General features: G+C 33.1%; 2 protein-coding genes across 3 annotated transcripts in view; one reads left to right on the forward strand and one right to left on the reverse strand.

Annotated features, from left to right (window-relative positions):
* LOC140666249 (uncharacterized) overlaps window positions 1-20,390 on the reverse strand; it is a 308,424-nt gene that overhangs the window by 89,712 nt on the left and 198,322 nt on the right. The gene's annotated exons all lie outside the window — the stretch shown is intronic.
* LOC140666248 (RNA binding protein fox-1 homolog 2) overlaps window positions 1-20,390 on the forward strand; it is a 256,874-nt gene that overhangs the window by 73,156 nt on the left and 163,328 nt on the right. The gene's annotated exons all lie outside the window — the stretch shown is intronic.

Genomic DNA, 20,390 nt, shown 5'->3' on the forward strand with positions numbered 1-20,390 from the left:
TCTTGTAAAAATAATTTACAAGAGACTTGAATTTCTCTTTCTAAAAATATGTAAATTCGATATTAAACAGAGATGTAAGTACGCATTATCTTTACGAAGATCTTTTCCTAGAGCGAGAAAAAATGAAAAAAAAAAAGAAGAAGTTTCCGTATCTGGTTACCTATCTTGGCGAAATCGTCCGTTCGCACGGAAGGCCGATGATCGTGTGCGTTTTTTTTATGACATAATACGCGACTAGAGTACACACGAGAGTGATACTTACTGGAAAAATTGGATCTTCCACTCAGCTGACGTTTACGGTTCTAGTTCATATCGTACGACGAGAACGCGACGACGATCGATACTTTGATATATCACTCGTTACATTTTAACCGAATGTGACGTAAAAAGTACAAACTGTATAACATCTTTCGGTTTCTAATATCAGAACGATTGGAACACTGGTTTCATTAATCAGAGTTAACACTGTTACTTTGTTCATGAAAAATTTGTTGTCCTATTATAAAGAAAAAAATTATTGCGATATATTTTTATAATTTTTTTAAATTACATAATTATATACTTATATATATTTATAATATTATATTATTAGACAGATTATTATTGTATATATTTTATATAATATTAAATTATGATATACATATGATATAACTCACACGTGATTATTACTGTAAAAATAATACATAACATAACCGATATTGTTTTCACGCAACAATTTTAATAATAAATATTAAATTAATAGAGATGTTTTAATGAAACTTGTTAAAATGTTTTTCACGAAACATTTTAATGTTGGAAAGAATCAAATAATCAATTTTCATTGTGCGTGATTGATTGATTTTTAATAATCATATAATCGCATAAAGTAATTTATTTGTGAACTGTTAATTGAAATACTGAACAAGGAATATATACAAACGCGGAAAGCTTTAAGTGCATGAATGATTGCACATACATACATTATCATATACGTATAATTCAAAGATTTACATTTACATATCCTCAGGCGTGTGATATCCCGTTATAACGAGTTTCAGTCAAGTGAAATCATCTCTGCATCTAGAATATCCGTATTCGTACAGTAGGAGCATTCTAACTAGGACATCCTGTATAGCAACAGCCTGTTGCTATCAATAATTAATGCAAAAAGCATAAAAGATATAAGCAATAAAAGTATGCAAAACTTTGCCAAATGACAGTGTTTTTTAGCAAAATTTTTTAGCAATTTAAATAATTACTTTAGATTAGTTTTAGTACATAGGCATATACATATATGTTATTTCGTGAGCTGTGATTTGCATATCGCTACTATAAAATTTATAATCATATAGACTTATGAATTTATATGATGATGCATACGTTTAAACTGCATACGAAAATTATAAATATAATATAAAATATTAGAAAAGACGCGCTTGTTGCATTATAAATATTTGATTATTTTATTTTTAGAAGTCATTTTATGTTTAATTATATTTACAGATCAATGTAAAATAACATTAATAGAAGATCGTTAGGATAATAAAAATTAAAATTCGCACACCGTGACTATTGACGTAAGATCGGTGCAATCTATCCTTGCTAATGACACAACTCGATATTTTTCAATATTGTGTCGTTGAAATATGACATTCGTTGCTTCTGTTAGTCTTGCCGAAAATTTGCTATGCGAGTATCTAGTTTGGACGGGCGAATGAATTTCCAGGAGCGATTAGCATCGTGGTCGAGCGTCGCGTGCCCCGCACACGTTCGCGTAATTCCGCACGTTTTACTGCACCGTTCTGCCGTTTAAATCAGATCGATATGGGAATAGTAGATCGAGCCACGGTCATTATGTCGAACGTAAAAACGTTTACAGTCGAAGCTCGTCCAACATCACTAATGACGATCACGTAATTCCGATCGCTTTTATCGCGACACTGGCTGTAACGCCCTGAACTGTATTTTACGAGAAGCAAATTTCTTGCCCACATTTCCGTCATACTGGCGATAATATTGCCGCAGCGACGATGTAAAAGTACTTCTTTTTCATGTCTCTTTTTTTGTGGCTGTGTACATACCTGATATTGTGAGGTGATACGTATAAGTAAAGTTCATGATCGTCGAATTTCCGCATCGTTGCCGATAATCTGACTTACGCGACAGCTTTCGTACGCGAGTCGTCATTACACCCATGTTAAACTAATTTCTCTGCTTATCCTGCCAAGTTTCGATGCAGTTCGGAGATGTAATACAGTTTTACAACATGAATCCACCTTCGTCTTCTCTTCAGCCATGCAAACAAGCTCGTAAACGAGTCGTTTATCACGGAAGTTGAAATCTCGAAACGCGAGTTTGTCAAGTGAAATTGTAAGGAGTTAAGTCAAGCACGACAAACAAATTTATGTAAACCTCCTCCTCTCTATTTTTACAATTTCTTCAGTTAGATCTTTTTTCTATCTTTTTTATAGAATATAATTTCGCTATTCAATAGATTTATCAACATTAACGTAATGGAAAATCTTTGACACACGTTTAGACAGATTTATCATCTGTTTCATCAGCTGAAGATAACTCTCAGATATACATATCTCGGTTACTAATGTATGCAAACTGGCATAAACATCCTTAACATACATTTTCTCTCATCTTACTCACGATTCCAGAAGAACGTTTATCACAGTCAATTAAACAGATATTTCAGAACGCGAATTTGCATCGTATCAGGAAATATGTTGATAAATTAAATAATAAAATGTGAAATTATTCCCTGTATAATAAATTTGGATATTTGACTGGAGATAAATCGTTTATCTTTTTCAACGAGAATAGAACAAATTAACTTTACATTGTGTTTTATGACATAAGTTTAATTAATTTAACTTTAATATTTTTAATTTATCTTTATTTTTTAATTAAGATACATTTTTAGATTTAATCGTATCTGTGATATTATTAGGTTAAAAATATTATGAATGTATGTGCACATACATTTATTTCTTACTACATCGAACAATAACATAAAATTCATTCTACATTGTACAATTATTTGTCTAATAATAAGTTAATTTTAATTTTTATTATATTAACGGTCTTGGGTTAGGTTACGCAATGAAAAGAATTGTTGTGCGAGAGAATGAAAGAAAAGACGAGAGATCGTGAAGCAGAGAGTTGTGCAGCGTATGGCGCAGTAGTAAAATGCATTGTTCCTGTTTCGTGTAATAACGTGGCGCGTCTCGTAACATTACACAGTGTACGTGCGTGTGTGCGCTGAGGGTAATAAAATTTTGTAATAAACATTCCTGAAGCGCGCGCGCGGCAACGCATTTTGGAAATGCCGAAACCGGCGAATCAGGTCCGGAAGTTTGCGAAAACACGAAATTCTCGTCGAAATACTAAATTTCGAGTTTGGCCGCGAGATGAGCTTTTGTTGTGCTCTCGCGCACGGGAATCCTCCATCGTTCATGAATATTTATACGCCACATTGGCCGTTTTCATAGATTGTTGATTTTCGATCGATCGATTTGAAATATTTGCGTAGATCGCGCACGCGTTCGTCGAAAAACTCGCGGCGTTTATAATATTCTTTTAGTTTATCCGCGACCTCACAAAACAGAGAAACGATCGATAAGCACGTGTGATGAACATCACGAAACAGATAAATTTCAAATATCCATAATAATTTGGAGAATATCAAAAATTTTACTATTCCATTAGAAACCGATTATATCGAGAAATGATAAACTCTTTATCATAAATTTTTAAAATATTTTATTATTTTCTGTTTTAAAATATTTGTGTAAAACTCTTTTACATATCTTTATAAAAAAAATCTTTAAAAAAAAAAGATAAAGAAAAGACTAGTAGAATTGAAAGTTTTGCGCGATCTGCTAGATCGCAGTGCGTACTTCGTAGTTGTACCAGAAAGTATGACTCTCTAGGATTAAGTGTGTTTTACCAACGTCAGCCAACTTTAATTCTGACTCTTTGTCTCTCCCAAGAATCCCAAGTGTAAAAGAATATAGAATTCCAAGTATAAAAGAATAAAGAATTTCTTCTAAAACTAAAACATACACACGCAGAAACTACAGTTGCAACAATGTTAAAAATAATATTAATTCCAAGGTATTATTTCAAAATATCAGAAAGGTTTTCATGTTCACACTTTCTTTTCATTTTCTTTAGAAAGAACGCAATTATCGTGCGACGATATTTTCAAATTTATTCGTATGCATAATGCAGAGTTATTGCTTTGACGGCACAATTGAAAAGGGGATGAAAAAAAAAGGTAAAGATGGAGAACGGTACATAAATTCTAGAGAAATCTCGATTCCAGATTATTTCGGGAATAAACGAAAGCAATAACAATAAATGGCTCTTATATTCATGATATTTTTTTGATAGATTAATGAAGACAACGGAGATATCAGAGAGGGCGAAACGTTTGAATTATCTAACATACGCCTACCGCGTGTCGTATTCCACGTGTGTGTTTGCGATACGTTGGCGTTTTACGCGCGTAGAGACATAAAAAAAGATATATTGATAATCCCACGCGGCGTTAAAGAGACTCATATAACGTGCCATCGCGCACTTTGGTGTACTTTTTCTCTTTTTTATCGCGCCTACACGCTTATCTCTTCGGGGCATCGGTGATTTTCCGGGTATTACGTTCATCCCGTATATATATCTGAATATCTGTTTTTCTCGTGTCTTACCCATAGCGTTAGCGCTCAAAGTCGTTAAACCATTGTGCACTCGCCACGAAACGCATCCCTATAGAGGGATGAGACTATACAGAGTACACTTTCTACGTGCGCTCGTTGTTAGATCGTTGCAACAACCCTTGACCTCGCGATCAAGCTTCACGGCGGAGCTTTTGCCGCGCGTGATGCACTTTGCGATAAAATATTTTTCAACGAACGCGTCATCTTATGATGCACCGACCACATTGATGGATATCGCAATAAAATGTTAACGCTTTAGGTGAAGATGGAATTTTTAGCAAGCATAAAGGGATAATAAAATGTGCGAAAAGAAAATAATGCACGGTGATAATGGGATTAGAAAATGTTTACATTTGTGTACGTATTTGTGCTGTTATATTTTCAATATAAATTAATTTTATAGTTCAACTGAATACTTTTTGGTATAATGAAGACTAATTGGATTGAATTGGTTTTTTCTTAGACTAATTGAATAATATTTTAAAAATGTAGAAAACCAAATAAGTTTTTAAAAGCACATTCATCGATATTTGCCGATGTCTGTAATTTATTGTAATTAAAAACTTTTCTTTTATTTATTACCGTTAACGGTTGGATGTGTCTTAAAGCGTCTTATTATCAGAATAATGATACCGAAAGAGCGACTCGAAAATAATTAAAAAAATAAAAATTTTAAAAAAAATGGACGTGAGACGATAAACGTGGCAGTTTTCGTTGAGCGAAGAAAAGTGTCGAGTATATTTATGAGCGGACGGCCAGCGGGGAGCTTTTCATAAATTATTAATGACCGTAAATTTATGTCATTGCGCCTAATGTCCGGGGTTGTTTTCCACCGTCCGTAACAATTTTTTGCACGTAAAAGAGAGAGTCCGTGGTCGGGGAGGAATTAATTTATCAGACTTAACGACTAGAAGAGAAGCGGCTGTACTTTAATCCATGGAGAGTACTCGGAGGAGAGTTTCAGGTTCAGATGATTGTGCACTGGAAGATATCATCTTTTGTCATTTCGTTTCTCTATATTCTGAGTCATGAAAATTTCGATAGTTGCAGTTTTGAAGAGAATTTTCTTCCTTTCGTGGAAATCTTTCTCTTATCTTCACATCGCGATTCAATTTAATTGTATTTCAACCACTTCAATTTTAGACACGATTAATTATTAAGGAAAGTGCACGTGAGATATATAGGTCACGATGCATTTATAATTATCCATGAAAACTCACACACACACGAGATAAAATATATTATATCTCACAATGAGAAAAAACTATATTATTCGTTCACTTTTATCTCTGACCCGTAATAAAACTTTTATTCAATATATCAGCTGAATCGTCGTGTAATCTAAAAAATTAATTTATTAAACGCGACAGTAATAAATATTATACGATTGAATGAAATAAATATTCTCTTTCATAATTTTTTGTAATGAAGCGTCTTCGCGTGGCGATCATTAACGATATACAAACATTTTCGCTTTGTTCCCCTCTCTCTCTCTCTCTCTCTCTCTCTCTCTCTCTCTCTCTCTCTCTCTCTCTCTCTCTCTCTCTCTCTCTTTCTCTCGTTGGGCTTAAGCGGAATGAGAAAATAAGCAGAGGCTCTGACCGCACTAGAGAGGTCTTATGGATGATGCGGCACTGCACAGCCTCCACAGACATATTCACGCTAATTAACGTCAAAAGGGCAGCTGAGTAAATCCATGCTAAATGCCGTCGGGCATTTGCATACTTACGCGGTTTGATGCGAGCCCCGATACTCCCCGTAACTCGACCCGAAGATTTCCTGGTTCATTATGTTTCCCGATATTACGCGCGCACATTCTCTCTCTTTCTTTCCTTCTTTCTTTATTTTTTGGAAATTACTGTGGGAATCGTTGAACCGATAAATAAATCGAGAGATCGTTCTTTTAGAGAATTAACAATGCGGTGCTGGTGCAGTTACGAGAGATCGTACAAACGTATATTATCGGATTATAGCGAGTATGTTATAACACGCTTCGCTTCTCTCTGCTCCCTTCTCTTTGCAATTAAATTAAGATATAGAGCACTTTAGATTTAAGATTAATGCTGGGGGAGATTCAATGATACGAATGAATATTTCTACTAATTTTAAATAGATTGTAAGAAACATTAAATGATTTTCTAAATAGTTTGTAATATATGAAACTCATAATGTGTCAGTTTTATGAATATTGGAGACACTAGTTTATATATGAAATTTCTACGAGATTTCAAAAGAATTGCTCTTAATTAAAAACATCTTAATTGAGATGCAAAAATTTTTTGACACCGATTATTGATATTGCATTTATAGATTTAATCGAAATAAAAATTAAAATATTAATATTCTGTTTACAACGATTTTATGATTAACATATGTTTGCCAGCTTTTATAAAGTGAATATTTTTATGCTGTTTTTTTTTATCATAGAAACATAAATGTTGCAATAAGTTGCTAAACTTTGTAGATTGATATTAAGAAATACAGTTAGCACATTAAAAGGAACATTATACAAATAATATTAAAACTGACATTTCTAAAAAATATTTTAATCCTTTTAATTGAACGACTACAATTAACTTGATAATAAGGGTTGTGTTTACGCGAGACGAAGAGCCTTTTTGTGTTTAACGCTCGTACGTTTCATTATTGGCCATTGTCGCGGCGAGCAAATTAGAGGTGAGTGTATCTCGGAGGGGTAAAAGCAGACTACGAGAGGAAAACTGGAAAAGCCGGTGAAAGAGGAGAGAAACGCGGCCGCAATTGCGTCCTCGCGCTGTTTTCCGCGGACCGTGTCTCGGCTTTTATTGCCCTTCACCATGTTCGCCATAAACGTGTTTTCACCGAAGGAGAAGCGAATACACGTTTTCCTTTTACAAAGTGCGATCTAAAACTTCTCTCGCTTTTCCGGGACAGAGAGAGAGAGAGAGAGAAAGAGAACGAGACTCGCAAACTGGAATTCGTTCGAATCGAGATGCAATATCGCGTTTCCCCGTAAAACTGCGCTTGAGAAATACGCGAGCACGCGGAAGTTTACTACTGTCCGAAAGTTTGTTTATGCATATTGCAACGCCCCGTTGCTCACACCGAATAGTCTCTTCTTTCCTCTTAGATCTAAACTGGAAATGAGAAATGAGAGAGCAGAGTAGAGCCGTATTATAATTTGTTATCCCGACGTATATTCGGCTATAACGCAATCGATATCACCGGCTGCTGCCGACGTTACATGATATAAAAAAAAAGAATATCGATGCATAGCAATGAGGCTTTAAATATTGCACGTCGGCGCAATTTCAACGGCAATTACCGCGCAAAATCTTTTTAAGATTCTCATTCAGTTTATGGTGCTCGAACGCTGAAGCGAAGCTTTTTGCGCGGATATAATTGAAGTCTGTTATAATAGCTCGATAATATCGAAACGATAATATGAAAGTATTACTTATATAGAGAGATATATCGATTTCGAGAGAGAGAGAGAGAGGGGTATATGGTTGTTAAAGCGTATTGAAAGATTCAATTTCAATTCTTGCAAAATTGAATTTTCTGTGTCGTGATTATACTTTATTTTCCATTTTGTGTAAATTATTCTTACGGAATGTGTGCTATCACATTTTTCTCTCTTACCAAAAACTTTAAAAGCTTATTTTTCCATTCAGCGTGCAGAAATTGTATTCATGTTACATAAAAGCCAGATGTGGAGATGCATCGTAAATGCAAATGGATTAGAGATTTTTTCCGATGAAAAAAAAAAAAAAGGCTTGAAAATAGTCTTCGTAATATATGTGATTTGAAAAGTTGCGCGATTTTAAGCCGATTCCATAAGATCTGATATTTTTTGTTGTTGCGGAGATAGAAATAGATGATTTCAACAGAGACAAATATCTCTCTTTTAGAAATAGATTTTTCGACATTTATATATAGCTTACGGTGTTATACTTCGAATAGAAACATTTCGCCGACGAAAAAATTGCAATGGAAAAAGTACCACATATGCGCGGTCGTATTCGCTTCGAATGCTTTCATTTCAAAAGAGACGAAATTGTCTGAACAAACAATTCTTTTATGTCACATGAGTGGTTCAAGTTATCTAAATGATTATTTCAGTGATAAAATAGAGATGAACTTGTGCATGAAAAAAATATGTCTTTTTTACTTTTCTTCACTCTTACAATTAGTAAAGAAGAACAATTTACTTATGTAATCCTAACGTAACTTACATGCTTGCATTAGAGAGAAATACGTGTATTTCTTTGGGTGTGTGAAGTTAGCACCCCGAAATGCAATTTTTATAGTTCTGATTAGAGTTCTAGCTTCTTCTTAAAGAGTTTAAGAGTGCTTTATAAAAAATAAAAAGAGTTCCGTCGATTAATGGTTTCAAATTTGAATTTGAAAATTGGGATGCTAACTTTACATCGAAAATCGAGATCGAGTAGTTCTGAATAGCTTATTTGCTTTGTTTTTATGTCCTCTAGAGTTCCTGATAAATAAAAAATAATTTTGAAGCATTAAATTAAATTCTTTTTTTTTTTTTTTTTTTTTTTTAATAGTTCTGATGATTAATTATAATATTTTTAAACTCTAGGGGTGCTAACTTCACACACCCTATTTCTTTATTTAATAGACGAATAAAGTGCGATTCATACCGGTAATCTTTAGCGCATCTCATATTTATTTCTTGAAGTATTTGCTAACCTTTTTGTTCACACGTGCATTTAATATTTCGCGTAAATTCGGATGATTCGAATACGAAGCGGCATTTATGTAAATACAATCTGACAAGTATTTCATTAAAAGCATTTAAATCTCATATTTCTCTCTACACGGGTGTAACCACGGATACATTTACATGCAAATCCCGCGGCTCGCTTTGAGCATCGCATTTTGAGGCTGTTTATGACCGACTGCCGTGAGTGAGTGACGCATGCCATCAAATATTCTCTCTTTCTTCGCGGTTCTTTTAGTCTATTTTATCTTTGTATCCTTCGTTTCATTTTCTTTCTGGTCTCGAATGTGATCCGCGAAGTTTCACCGACGAGCCTACCCCACTTGTCACTCATGCATTTATTCGCTCTAATTACCGAGGAAAACCACATGGCGATCAGAAATTCTATCATCTTCGTCTTTATATTTTTTTACTGAGCGAAACCGGCACGTTTATTTACTCGTTTCCGGTAGGAAAATATAAAGAAAAATACACCGGATACGTCTTGAAAGTATTTATGCAAAAGGATACTTCTGCAATACTTACGCGAGATGAATAAACTTTTCTCTTGTGGTTTGCGCATTGTGCTCAACCGCAGCAGGATGGTGTGCACATAATCAGCGAGAAGAAGTAAGTTATGATGACGTTGTTACGACAGAGAGAATAAGTTGCCAAGTGCGTCCTTGTAAATGGCCATGACGTTGGCATGCAAAGCTTATTGTTAAAGGAGTGAATTCACGTTTTTTTTTTAATGAAACGATAGATAATCACACCTCACAAAAAAGAAATTTCATTGAATTTTTAATATTTCGACTTTTAAAAACAATTTTTATACGTATAACAAACTTTCTAACATATCTTAAAAAAACAACATAATAAGATGTTGCACATAATAATAATGTGATACCTTCTTAGAAATTTAAATAGATTACAATTTGAATTTAAATTTTAATTAGAAAGAAATATATTTTACAGGTTTTCATATAATTTAAAAACTGCTTTAAATATTTGTATAATTTTTTAAAAAAAAGAGAAATATAGAAGGCACAAATACAAGTTTCTTTATCATTCTTTTATCGCGATTTTTTTATTATTTGAATAGAATAGTTGAACAGAAAGTTACAAATTTATTTCAACTTTCATTCGCATGAAAACTTGTATCAATTTTAATTATATATACTTTCTCCAGTAGCAATAATCAGGACATGTAGTATGTTTAGATTTTTTATCAAAACAGGATATCTATAGAACGCACGTTCTATCTGTAGAAATAAATCTTTTCTTCTATTCTGCATGATTTGTGTTGGTTCTGTTAACGAATTGCATTAGCAAAATTGCATTTCCGTAAGATTGCGCGAATTCATGCTTTAATACATCATTGCTGCTCGCTGTAATTTCGTTATAATTCGATTGATTTTTATCTCTTATATCCTACGGCAGTAGAGTTTTTTTCGTCACGTCGTGTGATAAGAGAAGATACGTTCATCTCAGTGAAATTGCTAGGAAAATTGTCGCGAGTAAAATACTAGTCGGAGGAGCTTTTTCAAACAAACTAGCTAAAAGTCTCGCTTTAAGTTTCGCGACGAACGTTGCAACCAGTTCTCAGAGTATGTACAAACGTTTATTGCCGCGGATATATAGGGTGTTCCAAGTTAAAGAACGAGCATTTTACAGTATATACTCTTTGCAATTGATGAAAATGTCAGGAAAAAATATTATTTATGTTGTGAGTATTCCATTTTTATATAAATATAATACATGTTGATTATTTTTATAGAATTATAATATTTAAATTACAAATATATATATTTTTGATACAGCTCCTGCGAAAAAATGGGTATAATACAATGAAATGTAAAATATACACAAGATATGAAAAAATATAATATAATAACATATGTAATTATTTTATATGATTATATATAATAATATTCGAAATTTGGGGCGATGATCTTATATGATCATATCCTTATGTAATTTGGCTAAATCTGATTGTACATGAAAACAGGTACAGCCAAATTGACATGATTATATAAAGATAAAATTATATCACACCAAATTTCGGATATTATTATACATGATCAAATCATATCGTACCAAATTTTAGATTTAATTATATATAAATAATCAACACAAATACATTTTTTCTCATTTTTACTTGAGACAGGAGGGGTTAAATGTATAGGATAAGATTTTACCATTAATTTCTAAAGTTTAACTTCTGATATTTAATTATTCATTCAATCACTTATGTTATTATAAACATTAGTGTTTTTCCTTGATAGTTTTTAAGAAAGCGAAATAATCAAGATATATTCTAGGTAGATTCTGGATAGATCCGGAATACCCAGTATATTTGAACAACGGCCTGCGAAAATAATGAAAATTTAATATATGCGTGCGTAAAAAAAGTTTACTGGCATCGAATTAATTCGCTCTCCATATTATACTACGAACGCTTCGCAACAAAAGAGAAAGAGAGAGATACATGTTTCTATTATACCACGCGTAACTAACAAATCCCTCCTTCAGCATACGTCCAGAGTACCTAATCCAGTTGCCCGCTTAATTTCGCGAAGCTGTTTCAAACATTCGTTATTTCGGGACGCCTCTTTTATGCTTCGTTATTGCGACGTGACTTTCATGATTTTACAAAAAAAAAAAAAAAAAAAAACAACTCTTTGATAATGACTACTTTTTAAATCGCGTTGCCGTATGTTATTTATTTATACACATTACATATATCCTGTTTGCGAAGCGCTCTAACCGGATAATTTACAACATTGAGTCATTGACAATTATCGAATGATTCAATTCAATTTGAATAGAAAATTAATTGAAGATTTTTATTTCTCGAGGAATCATTTAATGTTAAAAATAAGGGGTAAATCACGGACTTTTATGACATTTTCCAAGGATTTCAAAAAGAAAATCGTCGGGGAGTTAAGCGTGTGTAGGAAATAAATATATAATTTTGCACGTGTAATATAAAAAGACTTGTATTCCTTCCGCTTGACTTTTGATGCAGCAAGTTTTTTAATATTCTGCCTACGTCAGTCCTTTTGTCACCGAGATGATACGCAGCGCGACAAATATTTACGTTACTTCGTGTGCGTGTGAGACTCCCGCATGGAAGAACGCAGAAATGGAACGAAACGCGCGAATGCACACGCTAGTTTTCGTCGCGTTGTACGGAGAAAGGAAATTGGAATCCCGCAAAAATGCAAAATCTCCAACGAGCTCGGGCAGGTGAAATCGCGATAGAAAGCGGCAGCGAGAAGTTGCGGCGCAAACAAAACTAAAGGAGAGACCCAGTTCCTAAGGATCGGCAACGACGTCGTCGTACGCTGCTGTAATAAGATCCTTTCTCGACGCTCGTTTATCACGCGAGCGGATTTTTTGTTGCGGGATATCGCGTCGATCATGTCTCGCTTTCCAGCAAGACATCCGTCGTCGCGTTGGGTGTTAATGCCGTGCAGATTACGCGATCGGCAATCCTGACTTGCGGAAATGTCGCGTTAAATAAAAGTCAACGACGAGACCTCCGGTGATTTACAGCGGGTTCCATTCTCTCCACCACAATGTGTGAACAATGCGAAGTGAATTAGGGCGTGGGCGACGAAATTTTAACTTCCAACGCGACCATAATAAAACTCGCTCGTGCAGATTGCAATTTAATTTACTTGCAATTTATTATTATAGTAATTAAAATTGAATCATAATTATGGTTTCATGTTTGAATAATTTTACATCGTTTTAAAAATTTGCATTTTTTTTTTCCCTCCGTATAAACTGGTACTCATCGCATTTAATCTGATCTTAATACATGTGAAAGGTACAGATATTAGATTTTAATGAACAATAGGTAGGCAGATATTTGTATTTAAAATTAAAAGACAAAAAAGTAAAAATTGTATTTTCAATTTACGTTTTCGATTGACAAATAAATTTTTTACTCAAACACTTTATCATTACATTTTTATTCTCATATCGCGCTATTCACTAAATCAGTTAGTAGAGCAGGTGCGTAATATAAATGAAAATAAATCATTTTGGCGTTTTACGATTTCTATATTTAACTCGTTCAATTTGTTTAACTTCCATTTATAAAAGTAACGTTTAAATAAGGAAAGGCTCGCGCTAATTGTAAGTAAATAATTCTCAACGAGTGCCTCGGAAATCGACTGTCTCACTCTTGCGAAAACTCTTGAAACAGTGAATTTTAAAGCAGATGAAAGAAGTAATTCTTTATAGAATATCTTAATTCACCTTAAAAGGGAGTTGCTCGTAAAGTAACAATAGGAAGGAAAAATTTTTCCCTTTAAAACTTTTTCGATAGTGTAAGTGTACACTATACAGTTTTTAAACTTGTGTACAATATATATATATATATATATATATATATATAATACATATACATACGTACGTTTGAATTACATCGCGATTCATTGAGAATATTTATTCTTTTTTTTTTGTTTTGTATTTAAATAAAGTATTTTTAGGTTTGTTTCGTTTCGTTGACATTTAAACGATGATACATTCGCGAATGCGCTGCTAGCATTTATCGTTCTTCTTTCGATATTTGAACATGACAAAGAGAAATTATTTGTCCTGTGCTTGTCTGTCTTTTAAAATTGATATAGTGAGACTGCATTGTCTTCTTCCGTCTATGCTCATATTTTATCCGATATTCATTCTACTTATTTTACGACATAAAATCTATGCTTTTAGCATACATGGCTTACGCATCTTTTCCGCAAGACTTGAAATATGTTATAAAAAATGTATAATTTTAATGGAAAGTATTTTTTCAAAGGACGAAGAGTTTAATAAGGATAAAGTTGTCGATAATAACAAATGTATTTCAACGTAACAAACATATGATAAATGAAAAATGACAGAATAGTATGTAACAGTAATAATACGTAACATATAGCATTTAATTTTTTTTTATAACTTTTTTTTAGTCAGTCCATTTTCACGTATTACAAATAAATAAAAGAGATATGAGAGTGATAAAGAGTAACAACAACATTCGCTCCTCTTTGAGGCTGATCGTAGATCGCGAGAATTCTTGCTCCAATCTCAACATCTCCGTTTTCGAATCTTTCGAGAAAAGCGCGGCAATAACAATGAAGCTCGCCGATTACGAGAAAGCACAGGTGCATTCTGTTATCACTTCCGGTCGATCGAGTGGTCTATTGAGAGGCCGCCGCGAATCTTGCTCGGGGATCAAATAAAGTGGACCCACAGAAAAGAAGTTGGATTTTTCGATCTTTATGTTCTCACGTTCTTTCCCGTGAATCTTTGTCGTGAAATGAGCACGACTTTTTATATAATATTTTTTTCTTTTTATATAATTTTTTTATACAATTTTTTATACTTGAGATTATATAAAGATATTTGCAGTCTCATTAATTAAGAAATACATCTATAATAATTAAATGCTTCATATTTGACGATAGGAAAAAGTAAAAAAAAGTATAGGTATTTTAATTTTATCTCTCTCTTTCTCTCTCTACCTTTTTCTCTATCAGAAATTACATTTCTTTTATTACTATGGTCAAAAACAGTATGAATTATTTGTTAAAATGTATTAGCGGTTCTTTTAATTTTTGTTTTATTATTTGTTTGAAGTATGGGATATGTGTGTGACGGAATTAAACAAATTTTCTTTTATTTTTATAACATCGGATTGATCTTAAACGGCATCGAACGTGGACTGTTGCTGTTTCATATTCGCAACGTTATTAACTCACAATCAGACAATTGTAGCATGGATATTCCATTACGTACAGACCATCTGTGTACAACATACATCCTGTCATTGCCACTTATTCTTTGATCGTATTATCAATCCAGTGAAAAATTTTTCTTTTTCATCTAACGATCCGAGAATGTAACTAAAATAATATTGGCATCGCATCATCGAATATTATTGGTTTTGTAGATCATCATACATATAAAACAGTAAATATTTACGATTTTTATATAATACAATTGTATATAATCAATTTTAAAAGGACGTAATTTCAAAAGTTTATCAGTTTTTGTTGAAAAATAAAAATGTTAAATATAAAAATATAAAAAATGTAACCGAATGCTATATAAATTAACACAGTTTAATTTCTATCAAAACATTTTTTATTTTTCTGTTTCAAGTAAAAACAGTTTTTAGTTTTTTTGAAAATTTGATTTTATGCAATGTAATCTTTCTACACATTTAATAATAAATATCGATAAAACTTTTTGCTTGCACCTCAATTGTAGATTTAGATCATATAAAATATAGTCACACGAATATATCGACTAAAGCGACCGGGATAGATTCTTCGATATTTCCTTCTTGCTTGTAGCGACAGGGACTTTATCTTCCTTGTCAAACATACCGTTTTGCGAGGCTTACCCGTGATACCATTATCTGGAACAACTCGCAGTTCACGTATCCATTACCATGTACATATATGGTTATCCGCGCGCATCTCAGGGACGTAACTTTTTATTGTAGCCGTTAAGCCATACTATTATGACAATTATTATGGATTTCAAGTTTTATTGTCTGTTTAGTTTTCTGTAATTATATGGATTGTTAATTTTTGTTTCTTTAATTATTGCAAATTTAAAATGGTTATTGGAATATTGATTAAATAATCTCTGTAATTGTCTTTTTATTTATTAATATAAAGTAGTTATTTTAATTTTATTAATATAGTTTACAGAAATAATACGTGATATTTATCTGAGATATTCTCTCATGTTTATATTTATTTATAGCAAATTGTATCAACTTAAGAGAAATTGATTGACGTCGAGAATTATATTGAGAAAATGTTATTACGTAGAACATTGCATTTTAAATGAAAAAATAACACCAACCTTTTGGAAATTTTGTTACATTGCACGAGTACCGAGTACATATTGTCAATTCCAGATTTACGGTTTTTTTTCTATTTTTCCTGCGACACACATAACAGCAGACACATATTACACAGAAATATGGTGCACATGTATACGATTTTATAGACGAGTATTTGTACACGTGGCTGGTTGTATATATATATATATAACGCAATTTTGCCTTGTGCGCGTGGACCCGTCGCCGATATTATTAGTTTCGTATTTTATTATCGGTGTTACAACCGCCTTTTTCTAGAAGCACTGAGAATTCGATAAGATGAAAGGCACCTCGTAAGTGATACAGAAATACGACGGAAACGTGATGCTGCCGGAAATATTGAGTACGTGTGTGGAATTTTAAGACAACTGCTGTATTGCGGTATATAGTTACTACTGTATGTGCACGAGTAATTGATTGCCGGGAGTGTATACGAAAGATAGCATATGCGTTAAACTAAAATTGGAAGACTCCACCAGAAAATGGCGCAAGTGCTACAAGCGTCAACGTATATGTATAAATCGAATAAGAGATGTATATATAGTACATAAAAATATTTTTTCCTCAGAAAATCATTGCACAAGATACGCGTTTTTCTACAAATAGATCAGACTGTAGTAAAATTATTTCTTGGAGAATAAAGTTAATATTTTTTCGATTTATATGTTCTCATCTTGATCTTTTTTTTCTTTTTGGCAAACGTTTTACAAGATGGACATTTTTATACGGTCGTTCTGAAAAAATACGAGAAAGTTTATTGTGCTCTAGCTTGAAAAGGACTTTGCCCAAATGATTTATTATTCGGTTGACCTCGATTCGGCCAACGCTTTTCATTTGGCCTTTTTTTATCTTTCCTCTAACTACCATCGCCTTGCCCAACCCACAACTACCGGCGTACCTTCCGGTTTTATTCCTCTTCTCATTTAAATTTTTCAGTCGTTCTCGTGACATTGTTAGTCTCAGTTTTTTAGACTGATACATTAAACCTTCGCAAGTTTGTTTAACGCCGTAGCTCTGACACAATATCATCGGTGATTGTAAGATTCCAAAGTGTCGAAGAAATTAGTATTAAAAAATTAGTGTAACGTTTAACTTTCTTGATAATTTTTTTGAAAATATAATTAAATTTTTACGTATTTTTTAACATGTATATATATATATACATATATATATTTTTTAAGAATGTCTCTCAACAAATTATTTATAAAATTATTATGTGGACGACATATTTTTATGATTTATTTAGTTTCAAGTTGAGTATGTTCTTTAGCAAAAAAGTCTAGTATTATTTTTAAAAAGATGTTTATAATATTGAGTAAAAGAATTGCGAAGAACTGTGACAATTTAGTAAGCTTTCATTTGGAAGCCAAGGAAATCTGTAGTTGGGAGAACATATGTCAAGCGTTTTGTAAAGTATGCATCTGTGCTTCTTGAAAAGAAAAAAAAACACGCAGTTTTTTATAGTAAAAAGTTTTAGCGATCTAGTTGAAGTTATGATTAAATTGCAAAGAATGTCTCTTCTATAATATTTATGGTACCTTCAAATTGAGTTTATTAATCCTGATAACGGGCAAGACGAAAAACTTTAGTTTGAGCATATTTTCATTATATTATATTACAAATTTAGAGGCAGATGTTGCGATTTATCAAGGCTGCATTTATTATCATAGTGCGAAGCGATTCATTATTACCGCCATGGGACTCTCGACCAAAACTTCCGGAAGTTGGGCGGAGAATTTCCAGAACGAAACTCGGTAAATGCTTGTCAAACTCTCAGGACTTTCTCGCCTGGTTTGAAAAATAAAGGAAAGGAGTTAAGCGAAGCCGAAGAGAAGGAGAGAGACAGAGCTTCTTCGCTAGATCAAGCGTAATTTAGAAATTTAATTTGAAAAGTTTCTAGGCTTACGGTACACTCGGAAATGAAATCTGCGAACTCACCGTAAAGTCGTTAGCAAAAATCACACATAACGTGATTGTGTAAACAAAAATTTCCCTAAATCGAAAGTTTTCTTTTCCTTTTCAGAGAACTTACCATAGAAAGATGTTTAATTTTTAAAATATTTTTTTTATTTCACTTTCGAGTATTTTCAAGCTATATACTTTTGCTTTATAAATGAAAATTTTAAAGAAATAAAGTATGACATATCGAAATTAAATTTAAGCAAAATAAATTGTTCTAAATTTATATTAACTTTTGACTTTTATATGCGAATTACATACATATTCTGTTAAAATCGATTTACACATTAATTCTTGAATAATGTAAATGAGATGTTAATTAAAATCATAACATAAAAGTCATTCCGCAGCTTTTGATATTTTTCTTTGTATTAAAATTTAATTTTAAATGGTTAAAATTTTCGACTTTATTATAAAGGTTAGGCTTTAATTTGTTTAAAATTTTAGTCACAACATTTTAATCATTAATATGTTTAAAAATTGTTAAAAAATAAATTATTTTAATCGTGTAAATATGTTTTTACTTTTCGACAAACGGATTATTATACAATGGTTGAATTTCTATCTCGTATTATGTTTATATGTGCAATACATATGTTAATACGCGACAGATCATTTTGTACATATTAATTCTGATTTTGCAATTGCAACAAATAGAACGCAGAACTCAAATTATTCATAAAATTGATTATTGTATACATTATACTCAATATCTAATCGTAAAATGATGTAACTCGTGTAATTTGCGATTGAGAAAAAAAGCTATCGAATTACAATATATTATGCATTAATATAAAATTATAGCTCCAGCAAAGTAGGTACTATCATTATGCAGAATTGTAATTCTGTTATATAGCACATAGCATTTGCATGGGAAGAAATATCGAAATTATCTACGATTTACGGCAAAAGCGGTTTGATTTATGAGAGTCAATTTACGCGCTATTAAAAGTTTCTAACGCATTTGTAAGTGCGAATACGCGCGCGCGGTGTACGCGGCAATTCGATTAGAGTGTGCATGTCGACGCGCCTAATTCGGAAGTGCGCCCCGAGGTTTTCGATTTCGACCACGATTCCTCCCTCTTTCCCCACGCGATAACTTTCATATATATATATGTATATGTATATATATATATATATGTGTGTGTGTGTGTGTGTGTGTGTGTGTGTGCATATAGTACGCGCCCCACGGCCCTTCCAATTACAGTAGGTTTGCAGTTGCAGTTCCGCCTGCAGTTGCACCCGATTGCGCACACGTAACCCCTGAAATTCGGGAGATGGAATTTATGGCGCTATCCGTTCAACGTCGGACGATTGATTGATCCGATCTCCCTCCGCGTTTGCAGTTCTTTCGTCTATTGACTTAGGTCCAATTTCAGAACTCGCGCAAATTCCATAATCGAACGCGCGAAGAAATCTTGCGCGTTGGGACGATAAAAAAAAGATGCGTAAATTGTTCGGGCGCGTATTTTTTTTTTTTTTTTTTTTTTTTTTTTTCGATACAGTGACAAGTGGCTTTAATTTTTAACAGTATCAAAATTAATCGCATCTATCTCTGATGAACAGATATGTGTCTTTTTTTTTTTAATTTTATTATTAAATGTTAATCAAAAAAATGTTACGCATGTGTACAATTTTACCTTTTATTCTGCCGTACAGAATGCGTCATATATACGAAATATAATTATTGTTACGTAAGTTCGCGCAGAGAGTCAACAACGCTGTAGTCGAGAGCGAAAACGCGCCGTTGTTGCGCATACAGAAGTGGCATTTATCTATTCTACCTACGGTAAATACTCGGCGCGGGTGGACACTTGTTCGTATATCGCGGCATTCGCGTTTAGAAAATAATAATCTTGATTTCTGTGCGCGTAGTGTGCTACCGTAAACACAACCCGCAACATTTTCCGCCGACGAAAATCACCCGTCGGTTATTTTCGTTGCGACGCTATATACGGTAACAAGGGAGGGAAGGAGGGAGAAAGAGAGGGAGGGAGGGAGGGAGGCTGTAATTAACTCGCGCAAACGCGACCGAATGGTCTCGCGGAAAATCGCGCGGCACGTACGACACTGCTCTAACTGCATTTCGCTGCCTCGATTCGCAGCTGCAACTGCGAAAACTACAGTCTCA

The sequence above is a fragment of the Anoplolepis gracilipes genome, chromosome 5 (genome assembly GCF_047496725.1).
Source record: "Anoplolepis gracilipes chromosome 5, ASM4749672v1, whole genome shotgun sequence".
Taxonomy (NCBI): domain Eukaryota; kingdom Metazoa; phylum Arthropoda; class Insecta; order Hymenoptera; family Formicidae; genus Anoplolepis; species Anoplolepis gracilipes.